Source organism: Kryptolebias marmoratus, linkage group LG13 (genome assembly GCF_001649575.2).
Source record: "Kryptolebias marmoratus isolate JLee-2015 linkage group LG13, ASM164957v2, whole genome shotgun sequence".
Lineage (NCBI taxonomy): Eukaryota > Metazoa > Chordata > Actinopteri > Cyprinodontiformes > Rivulidae > Kryptolebias > Kryptolebias marmoratus.
Genome location: NC_051442.1, coordinates 23,762,709 through 23,772,251, shown reverse-complemented (window position 1 = coordinate 23,772,251; position 9,543 = coordinate 23,762,709). Strand labels below are relative to the sequence as shown.

The 9,543-nt window shown below is 42.0% G+C and overlaps 1 protein-coding gene and 1 long non-coding RNA gene across 2 annotated transcripts in view; one reads left to right on the top strand and one right to left on the bottom strand.

Annotated features, from left to right (window-relative positions):
• pknox2 (pbx/knotted 1 homeobox 2) overlaps positions 1-9,543 on the bottom strand; it is a 278,934-nt gene that overhangs the window by 226,408 nt on the left and 42,983 nt on the right. The window lies entirely within an intron of this gene.
• On the top strand, positions 280-1,905 carry LOC112451410. The gene is made up of 3 exons (XR_003040228.2): positions 280-650; positions 732-793; positions 1,057-1,905. It is a non-coding gene; the product is annotated as an uncharacterized LOC112451410 (long non-coding RNA).

The window sequence follows — 9,543 nt, the reverse complement described above, 5'->3', positions numbered from 1 at the left end:
TTTTTTTAGGTATAACTACAAATGTTTTTAACCTATTAGTATCTCAAGCAGGGGTGGAAATTAGCACCTGCCACCCGCCAAATGCGGGTAAATATTTGAAGTGGCGGGTGAATTTGATCAACACACNGATGTGGGGCTCGACGTAACAGCAGCAACTCGAGCACATTACTGCCCCCTATATGTCAAGAGGACAAATAACACCTTTTCTGTTCAAATTGCCAACCCGCCACAGTGGCGTGTGTGTTGATCAAATTCACCCGCCACTTCAAATATTTACCCGCATTTGGCCGGTGGCGGGTGCTAATTTCCACCCCTGGTGGGAATACACCCGCTCTCTTTCCTTTACTCTCCCTCAAGTGTCTAGGAGGGAGGCGCTACCTGACAGCACAAAACATCATGGAGGGTGATAAGTATGTGTGCTGTGTTAAAGGCCTACTACACAGATACCTGGAGTTTACCTCAGCGGGTGTAGCCCAGGGTATAGCCTGCCCTTAGGTCTGCCTTGTTGCTCTGGATGCATCAGCATTGGTTGGCATAACAGTTCCAGTCACATGATGCATTCAGCCAATCACAGCCAATCACATTGTCTGGGAGTGGTAGCTTTCCCCAGTCAGGTGTGAGGGGGAGAGCTGGAGACAAACTTGCAGCAGGTTTGTACTCCCAAACAATTTGTTTAATCCCTTTTTGGTTCTTTATGCATTTTAAAGGCTCACAATCCAAATATGATTTAGATTCTACTACCAGGGAGCTTGGAGCCATGAAGTTGTCATGCACTACACTGTGAATGGAATTGGTAAGTTGTGAATGAAATGTTTGTTTGTTGTTGTTTAGCATGCTGATGTTGGTAGCTAATGCTAATTATTTGGCTGGCATTTGTAGCCAACTGCTACCTGATCAATTTACAAGTTAAATGCACATATTTCTATTTTGTCTTAATACATATGGATTTATGGATATAATTTCATTTATTTCTCAGATTTGTGTACACAACTGTTGAAGGAAAGTCTAGATAACTAGCAACATGATAATTTACTAGTCCTGTTTATTGTAATGCAGGCCAGGTGATCCTTTTGGGAGAAGGATGGCGAGCTAATGGAATTTGGTTGGAAACCAGGAGTAGCCGAAAAGCCTCCATATTGGCCTGGTAGGAGGCTGTGATGGTCTGTGATCTCCCGCCTCCCCTCCATCTCATCATACTGACACACAAATAATTATTCATCTCTTCTCTGTGTGGACAAATTGCGCTTGGACATTTCCTCTCATAGTTGGACCAATAAAATCCTGGACTCTTTATTTAATGTGTCAGTTGGTCATGATGCTGACCGGTCCCATTTAGTGGGGAAAATTTGAGACTGCCCTTTGTGTTATTGAGAAATATGGTGTACATTTATTTTGAAAGTTAACTGCAATATTGTGTATATATTTGTATTTTTTTTTTGTTTTGTTTTCTGTATCTATGTATGTTCTGTTTGGTGTTCACTTTAAATTCCTTTTTAAATACATGGTACTGAAAGCCAACCTTCTTTGTATTGCTTTTATTAATTACTGATGTCAACTTCAGTAGTCGTCTCTAGTCTTTTGATTAAGCTAGTTTTGGTACCCTAATCAGTGCTACATGTGCTTCTGCAGTTTAAAACATACTCAGACCAATGAAAAAAAACAAAAAAAAACTATTCATATCTTTTCTGGTCATTACATCTTACTGCAGGAATTTCATTTCAAACTATTCTGTCTTGGAGAGTCTTCTGAGGAAAAGTTGGGTATAAATCAGAGTATGTCCAGAGAGTGCTACCTCTGTAGAACAAATGTACAATTTTTGGGGATGAGGCCCAGTTAAAGATGAATTGTGCCATAACTAGGGTGAGAAGCTTTTGTCCTTTCCAGGTGTGTTAGGGCTGTGTGAAATAGCAGTGTTGATGTCTAATCAATGAATCGGTTTTGTCGATAAGTGAACTGTAAAGGGTCTAGAATGACTAGGACATTTCTCTTTATGTGGGACATGACTAACCTCTCAAAAGAGTCTTTGCTACAAGATGATAGTCATTCAGGTAGGTTTCCAGGCTCCTCTTGAGAATGGGCTGTTTTCATCTGCTTTGAAGAACAGTGGACTTAGAGACAGGTTGCAGATGTCTGCAGGCACCTTAGTCAGCTGCCCTTAGCAGATCCTGAGTACTCTCCCTATGATGTCATCTGGCCCAGCTGACTTTCATGAATTGACTGTGACCAGAGCATGTCCTTGCCAGCTGGAGTTGAGAGCCTCAAAGCAAGTGTAGAATTCATTAGACTTGTCTTCTGCCTCTGGTATGTGGTATATCAAAGACCCTGTGATGTCATAGTACTCCTCCAGTCCCTGGCTGTGCTGCCTCTTGGCCTTTGTGATGAATATGAAGAGGTCATATCTGGCCTTTTTTTACACCTTTGCATCACCTGAAATGAATGCAGAAGAGCAGGCACGTAGCATAGTCCGCACCTCACAATTAATCCATGTTTGCTTGAGGCTCTGTCTGTATGTTGGATACAGAAAGACTCATAAATGGTCAGATTGACCAAGGTAGGTTCAAGGTACAGCCTTATAGGCATTTTTGATATAAGTATTATGTTTCCCTGTAACAAAGTCAATGCGCCAGTCATATTTTTGGAAGGACAGTCCTGAGGTTACAGTGGTTATCTCAAGCCACAATGAACACAGCATCAGGATGGGTAAACTGATAATGTTACGCAGTGTCACCAGCGCCGTCACATGATCAGCTAGCAGGCAAGTGAGTCAAAATATGGTGATGAATTTCCTTAGTAAGTAAAAGGGTTTGCATTTCACCATAAGCTATTCATTATCCAATAAGCAGTGCCATTTATACACCATCACACCATCTGCTCTTTTTATAGAGGCAGACATTGACACCTTTTCTATTTCCAGAGTCCGGTGTGCGATCTCCACGGATGTAAGGACTGTGTGTTAAAGAGAGAGTCTGGTGTATTGTCAGAGAGCCTTGTTTCTGTGAAAATAAGAGCACAACATTCCCTTTTCTCATGCTGACACAAGGTTCTTGCTCTCAGCTCATCTATTTTTTTATCAAGGGAACAGACATTGGCGAGCAGTAGGCTTAATAGTGATGAGTGTGTGCCCCTAGCATTGAGTTCAGCAAGTAGCCTCACTTGTCCCACTTCTGCTTTGGGGGCACTGTCCGTCAGCCTTGCCACTCACGTAAAGGCCACTGCTGTTGCTCTCGGTCGGCTATGGTTGACTAGATCAAGATGTAAGAGAAAGTCCAAATCCAGTCGGCCTTATTCAGGCTTGTAGCAAGCTTTGGCTAAGGCCAACAGTTCTTCTCTGCTGTACCTCACCATTAAACATACAAACTGTGCATGTAGGATTAAAACAAAGACTAATAAATACAATAATTTAAGTGTCAGTTCTGTCTGAGTGAGTTCACATTTCTGGGTTATCGCATCACACCTGCTGGCATAAAACCTGACCTTGATAAAATCAAAGCTGTTGTTGATTTTAAGTCACTATCCAAGTAAAGGAGGTCAGACACTTCCTTGGACTCACTGGCTATTATCAACGCTTTGTTCAAGATTATGCGTGACATGCTGACCCGCTTCACGGACTCACATGGCAAGACACTGAGTGTGTCCCAATTCAGAGGCCGCATCCTTCGAAGGACCTAGCCTACCCAGTCGACGTAGGCCGGGTCCTTCGAAGATCGGGTAGACAGGAAGTCAGCGGTTGTGAATTGGGACGGTCTAGCCTTCAGATTTACCTCGGCATACATCCTGTCGCCTAGCAACCGTGACAGTGCCTAACCGGAAAAAAATGAGGACAGAAATATGATTAAGTTTTTTTTATCTCTTCTTTAATATTACAAGAATTGCAAGAATTATATTGTGGCCGCCAGCATTTTTTATATATTTTGATGTGAGACCGTCATATCCAGGTAACTTAATTTTTTTTTTTGTCTACAAAATTTCAAGGAAAAACTGTTAACTTAAGCTAGTTTCATGGATAATTTCAGTGACTGACAGACTACACTATAATGTATTAACTTTATTAACTTTTGCACAATAAATAAAATCTAAATGTATCTTAAATTTGGATTACAGCGTAACATTATCCAATAATAGTTTTATTTTATAAGATCGATTGGTACATAAAGTGGGTGTAAAAATGTTGAAATCAGGGTCCTTCGTTTTTTAAATTTCATTAATAAAATAGCACTGAAGTGTTTTCACTGCACATCAGTATATTTACCTTAAGCCTCATAACTGTGATAATGCTTTGATATTTTATAAAAAATAAATCACACAATTAAACTAATAATGTTTTTGTTGTTCTCTACAGTTCCTTAACTAGACCAGACCCTTATACTGCAGGATTAACCTGAGTGTCCCAGTCCTGGATCGTTTTTTTAATGGAGAAGATCCTAGACCGGATTTCCGATTAAGCAGGGAGTCTCTGGCAGTGTTGCTTAATCTCCTGAATCTGGATCAACGACATGGTTGGGGTATCACAATTGAGACCCTGGAGTTTCTTTTCTGGCTGGCAAGTGGAGCATCCTACAGGGTGGTGTCAAGAGTGTCATTACTTTGTACTGTAGTAATGATTATACATTATCTCCTGTTTGCATGTTTATGGATACGTCTTAGTGATGTGGCAGCCATCGATTGAGCCAGCCCTGCAAACCTGTTGATGGACAATGCAGTGGACAGTGAGAGGACACATCCCAAAGTACCCTCAGCAGAACCCCTTGTATGATGTTCCACTCGCCGACCAGAAAAGATCAGCCGTGGGTTTCAGTTGCAGCACTCCACCCATGTCTTTGATCCTTCTTCGCCCGATCCAGCAGCACTGCCAGAGACTTCCTGTTTGGTGAACAAAAGTTTAAATAAACGGTCCAGTAAGAGGACACTCAGGTTAATCCTGCAAGTATTGTAAATATTTATTGTAAATAGCTCTGCAGTTTTTTAAATTAACTTACAGTTAATAAAATGAATTATTGTCAATTATTAGTTTTTGTAGCAACTTTATTTTAGAAATTTAAAACAAAAACATTTTCAAGAACAAAAAAAATACAACCAGTTCATTTATTTGCAATTTTTTCAAGAATTGAGAAAAGTCTCTCCATTTTCTCCCTATTTTCATGTGCTCTTCTCTCTTCTGCCTGCCTCTGCTGTCTCATATCTTCCCTGATCAAGTCCAGTAATTCAGCCTCTCTGTCCTGCTGTCTCTTTCTTCCCTGTCTCCTTTCCTCTCTTTGCTCCTCAGCCCTGTCTTCTTCTTGGTCAGCCACTGCTGCGCTTGGACCTGGAGTGTCCTCAGTGATGGAGGCAATTAGGACAGGAGGTGCAGTGGAAGGCCTCTGTCCTAAAACCTCATCCATGAGGACAAACCAGGGCCAAGTCTCAGCAGTGGGCTTCCCACTCACTCCTTCCCCTGACCCTGGATATTTGCAGTCCTAAACAGAGGAAATAAGACATCACAGTTCACAAAAAGAGCTACAAACAATTTTAATTTAAATCTTACATGTATTAACAGCTGCATATAAAAAAATATATTCCCCTGCAGGCCGATCTTCTCCAAAATTATCCTAATAACATCAACATAAAATGAATGAAGAGTAAAACATGGAAATTAATGTCTTAAACCCATATTTAAAAACTACAGTTTTCACAGCACAACACAAGAGGAAATATATATTTCATTAAGATCGCAGGTTATGTACAGTATGAGGGTTAATGAAACTGTACTCATAAGCATAAGATTAATAAATGAATTCATTCTTCTACCTCCATGCCACAGCGGCAGAGTTTTTTACGCCTGTAAAAAGGTGCCTATTCTGATTCCGAAGCTTAATAAAAGCTTTGGTCTGCTCCTTGGTCCCTAAAACAAAACAGAGAAAAAATAGCTTAGCGACAAAAGTTGAGGAACTACGGGACCCGCTGTACGAGCTCATTTATTGTCCTGATGATCTCTGACAAAAAAATAATACAAAAAAATGTCTACGCAAATAACAAAAGCCTATCATCATAACCGCTTTAGGCTTTGAATTTGTATAATTTTTTCCGCTGTGACGTAGTCGGCCTTTAAATCTGGCCTTCGAAGGATGCGGCCGCTGAATTGGGACACACTGACTATGATTACAATATCAGCTGGCCATGAACGTTTTAACAGAGTGAATGACATCAACGTCGGTTTTGAGATTTCCAGATTTTGCAAGCCCCTTCTATGTTCATGTTGATGCCTGTGACCTTGGATTGGGTGCTGATTTGATTTGGACTGAGACACTGTGGCCTCATATGCAAGTCGTTCTCTACACAAGGCTGAAAAATCATACCCAACCCCTGAAAAGGAATGCTTGGCTGTCATTTGGGCTTTGGAAAACTTCAGATCATATATTGAAGGCCTTCACATGACTGTTTTCACAGGCCACAACAGCCTTAAGTGGCTTATGTCCCATCCAAACCTCTCTGGCCAGCTGGCTAGATAGTCTTTGAGACCCCAAGACTGACTTTTCAATTGTCCACAAGCCACGAACACACAATGCAGTTTCTGATGCTCTGACTAGGATTCCTCTGCCAAATCCAACCTACCAGAACATGCAGTTATGGGCAGTTTGGACCTCCGATCCCTGCCCCCAGTGTTACTGTCAGATGGTTCACATGTAAGGCAGCTGCAAATGAATGACGCTGTGACAGGTCAACTCCTCAGGGACATTGAATCAGACTTACTAGTTCATATGGACAATAACAATCAAGAACAATATGCTGTCTATGACAGTTTGTTGTATTACAAGTACCGAAATGTTGCATGCAGTTTGCACCCCCTGAAAGAACTCAAACTTTTTGTCTCCGCAACTCTTTGTGGAACCCAGATGAGCTACTACCATGACACCCCCACCACTGACTATCTTGGTGTTTCTAAAACGCTAATGAGACCACAACAGGTTTTTTTGGCCTGGCATGGTAGGTGATATTAAACGCTATGTCACTTCTTGCTCAGTCTGCCAACGTACATAACAAAGTCAATAAAAACAAGCTGGTCTCATGATCCTATTGTGCCTCAAAAAAGCCTGGGAATACACTGGAGTGGATTTTGTGGGTCCTCTGCTCCGCACTCAATCAATGCTTATTTGCCAGTCTTTATTGACTATTTTTCAAAGTGGATGGAGGTGTGCACAGTTAAAGAGGCAACAGCTCAAGTTGCAGCTAGCAAGTTTTGAAGTGAAATATTTGCTAGACATGGGAGTCCCATTCATCTCATTTCAGACAGAGGCTCTCCTTTTGTTAGTGAGTTATTTGAACATGTTGTGTCTGCTCTAGGCTCAACACACAGGCTATCTACAGCCTATCATCCACAAACAAATCCAACGGAGCGTGTGAATAGGATGCTTAAAACAGCTATCTATGCTTATGTGGGTGACAAACACACCTCATGAGATAGATTTCTACCTCAAATCTATTTAGCACAGCCCTACATGATAGCACAGGTCTTAGCCCATCCATGATGTTGTATGGACGTGAGCTAGACACACTTCTCGATCTCATCACACAGCCAAGCAGTGATGGCATGGATGATCCAGGCGTGCCGTATCCAGAGACTCTGAGAGCCACCCTCAGGGATGCTCATCACCACGCCAGCACTGCACTGGATCTCAGCCAGAAAAGACAAAAGCACTACTATCATTCTGCCTATGGGATTGGGAATCATGTTCGAGTTAAGTCTCGCCCAAGGTTGGATGCTTTGGCTAATTTCACAGCTAAACTGGCCCCCTTGTTCAAAGGCTCCTTTTGTGTCAGTCAGAAACTCAGCAATGTGAACTACAGACTAGCTGATGTTGGAACAGGAGCCAATGCTGGAGTTTTCCATGTTGTGAACATCCAGCCTTTCCATACCTGGAACTCTGCCAGTTACAAAAAGACTGCTGGTGCAGTTGCACCAGTGGATCACGTGGACAGTAACCTTGACAACAGTTCTTCTGGGACTGACGTCATTCTCCACCTCCTTTCAAGTAATGTGTTTTGTGATATGCCAAATGACATTAGCCACTCCTAGACCACTAACAATGTTAGTGGGACCTGCCTTGATGTGACTGAGCCTAACCATCCTTCGGGTTGTGCTGGACGGTACAATCTGAGGGCCCGACTTCATCCCAGGATCATGACTGGTTGGTCAGATCATAAATGAACAAATATCTACCATACTTACAGACTTAACAGGGTATGAGGTTTCTTATGAGCTGGATTGCTTGCAAATTGTTCTCGCTCTTCTAACAATAGAGGCTCCTTGTTTGGGTCCTTGTTTTTCTGACTCACTGATGGGCCCCTCTGGTCATATGAGTGCAGGTGTTGCTTGGAGTGAAACTGACTGGGTATCAGGCCTAAAGCTCCATTATATGTTTTTGAAAGCTGAAATCTGAGAACCATTAATATACAGTATCAAAACAGTTAGCTCGATAGGAAATAGTTTGATAGATTGTTGTTTTTAAAATATTTAAGTTTATTTAAAATAAAATTTTGTGTAAAAATACATTGAAATTTCAAAACATGGTTCTCTTTGAGGCCCTGCGATGGACTTGCAACCTGTCCAGGGTGTCCCCCACCTCTCACACAGTGACTGCTGGGGATAGGGACCAGCTCCCTGTGACCCGGAATGGAGAAGCGGGTAAAGAAAATGGATGGATGGATGGATGGGTTTTCTATGAAATCTGCTTCAGCATACTTGATCTGTTTTCATTTTTAGCTTTAAGCTACCATTCCGCCAGTTTTACCTTTCAGCTACCATTTTGCTACTTTGAGCTTTTAACTACCATTCTGCTCATTTTAGCTTTGATACCTTGTTAGGACTTTTAGCTTTTTGCTACTCTTCTACTAATTTTTTGTTTAGCTGCCATTAAGCCACTTTTAGTTTTCATTTATCATTTATCAAGTTATCTATCTAAGAAAGTCAGCAAATTGTGCTGAATTTTCACTTCTTCACAGTCTCCTATCCTGAGCAAGAGCATTGCCAACAGTGGAAAGGAAAAAAGCCATTTTTAACAGGAAGAAACCATCAGCAGAACCAGGCTCAAGACGAGTGTCCATCTACTTCGACCCGCTGGAGTTTGAGGGGTTTAAACAACAATCAAACTTCTGTGAAAGCAAATTGTCCACTTAGGAAGCAACACTGATTGGCAATCAATTTCACATGCTGTTGTGCAAATGAAATAGACAGCAGGTGGAAATTATTGGCAATTAGCAAGACACACTCAATAAAGTAATAAGTGGCTCAGGTAGTGCAGCTCATGCAGGATGGCACATCAATGCAAGCTGTGGCAAGAAGGTTTGCTGTGTCTGTCAGCGTAGTGTCCAGAGGCTGGAGGTGCTACCAGGAGACAGGCCAGTACACCAGGAGATGTAGAGGAGGTCGTAGGAGGGCAACAACCCAGCAGCAGGACCGCTACCTCCGCCTTTGTGCAAGGAGGAACAGGAGGAGCACTGCCAGAGCCCTGCAAAATGACCTCCAGCAGGCCACAAATGTGCATGTGTCTGCACAAACGGTTAGAAACC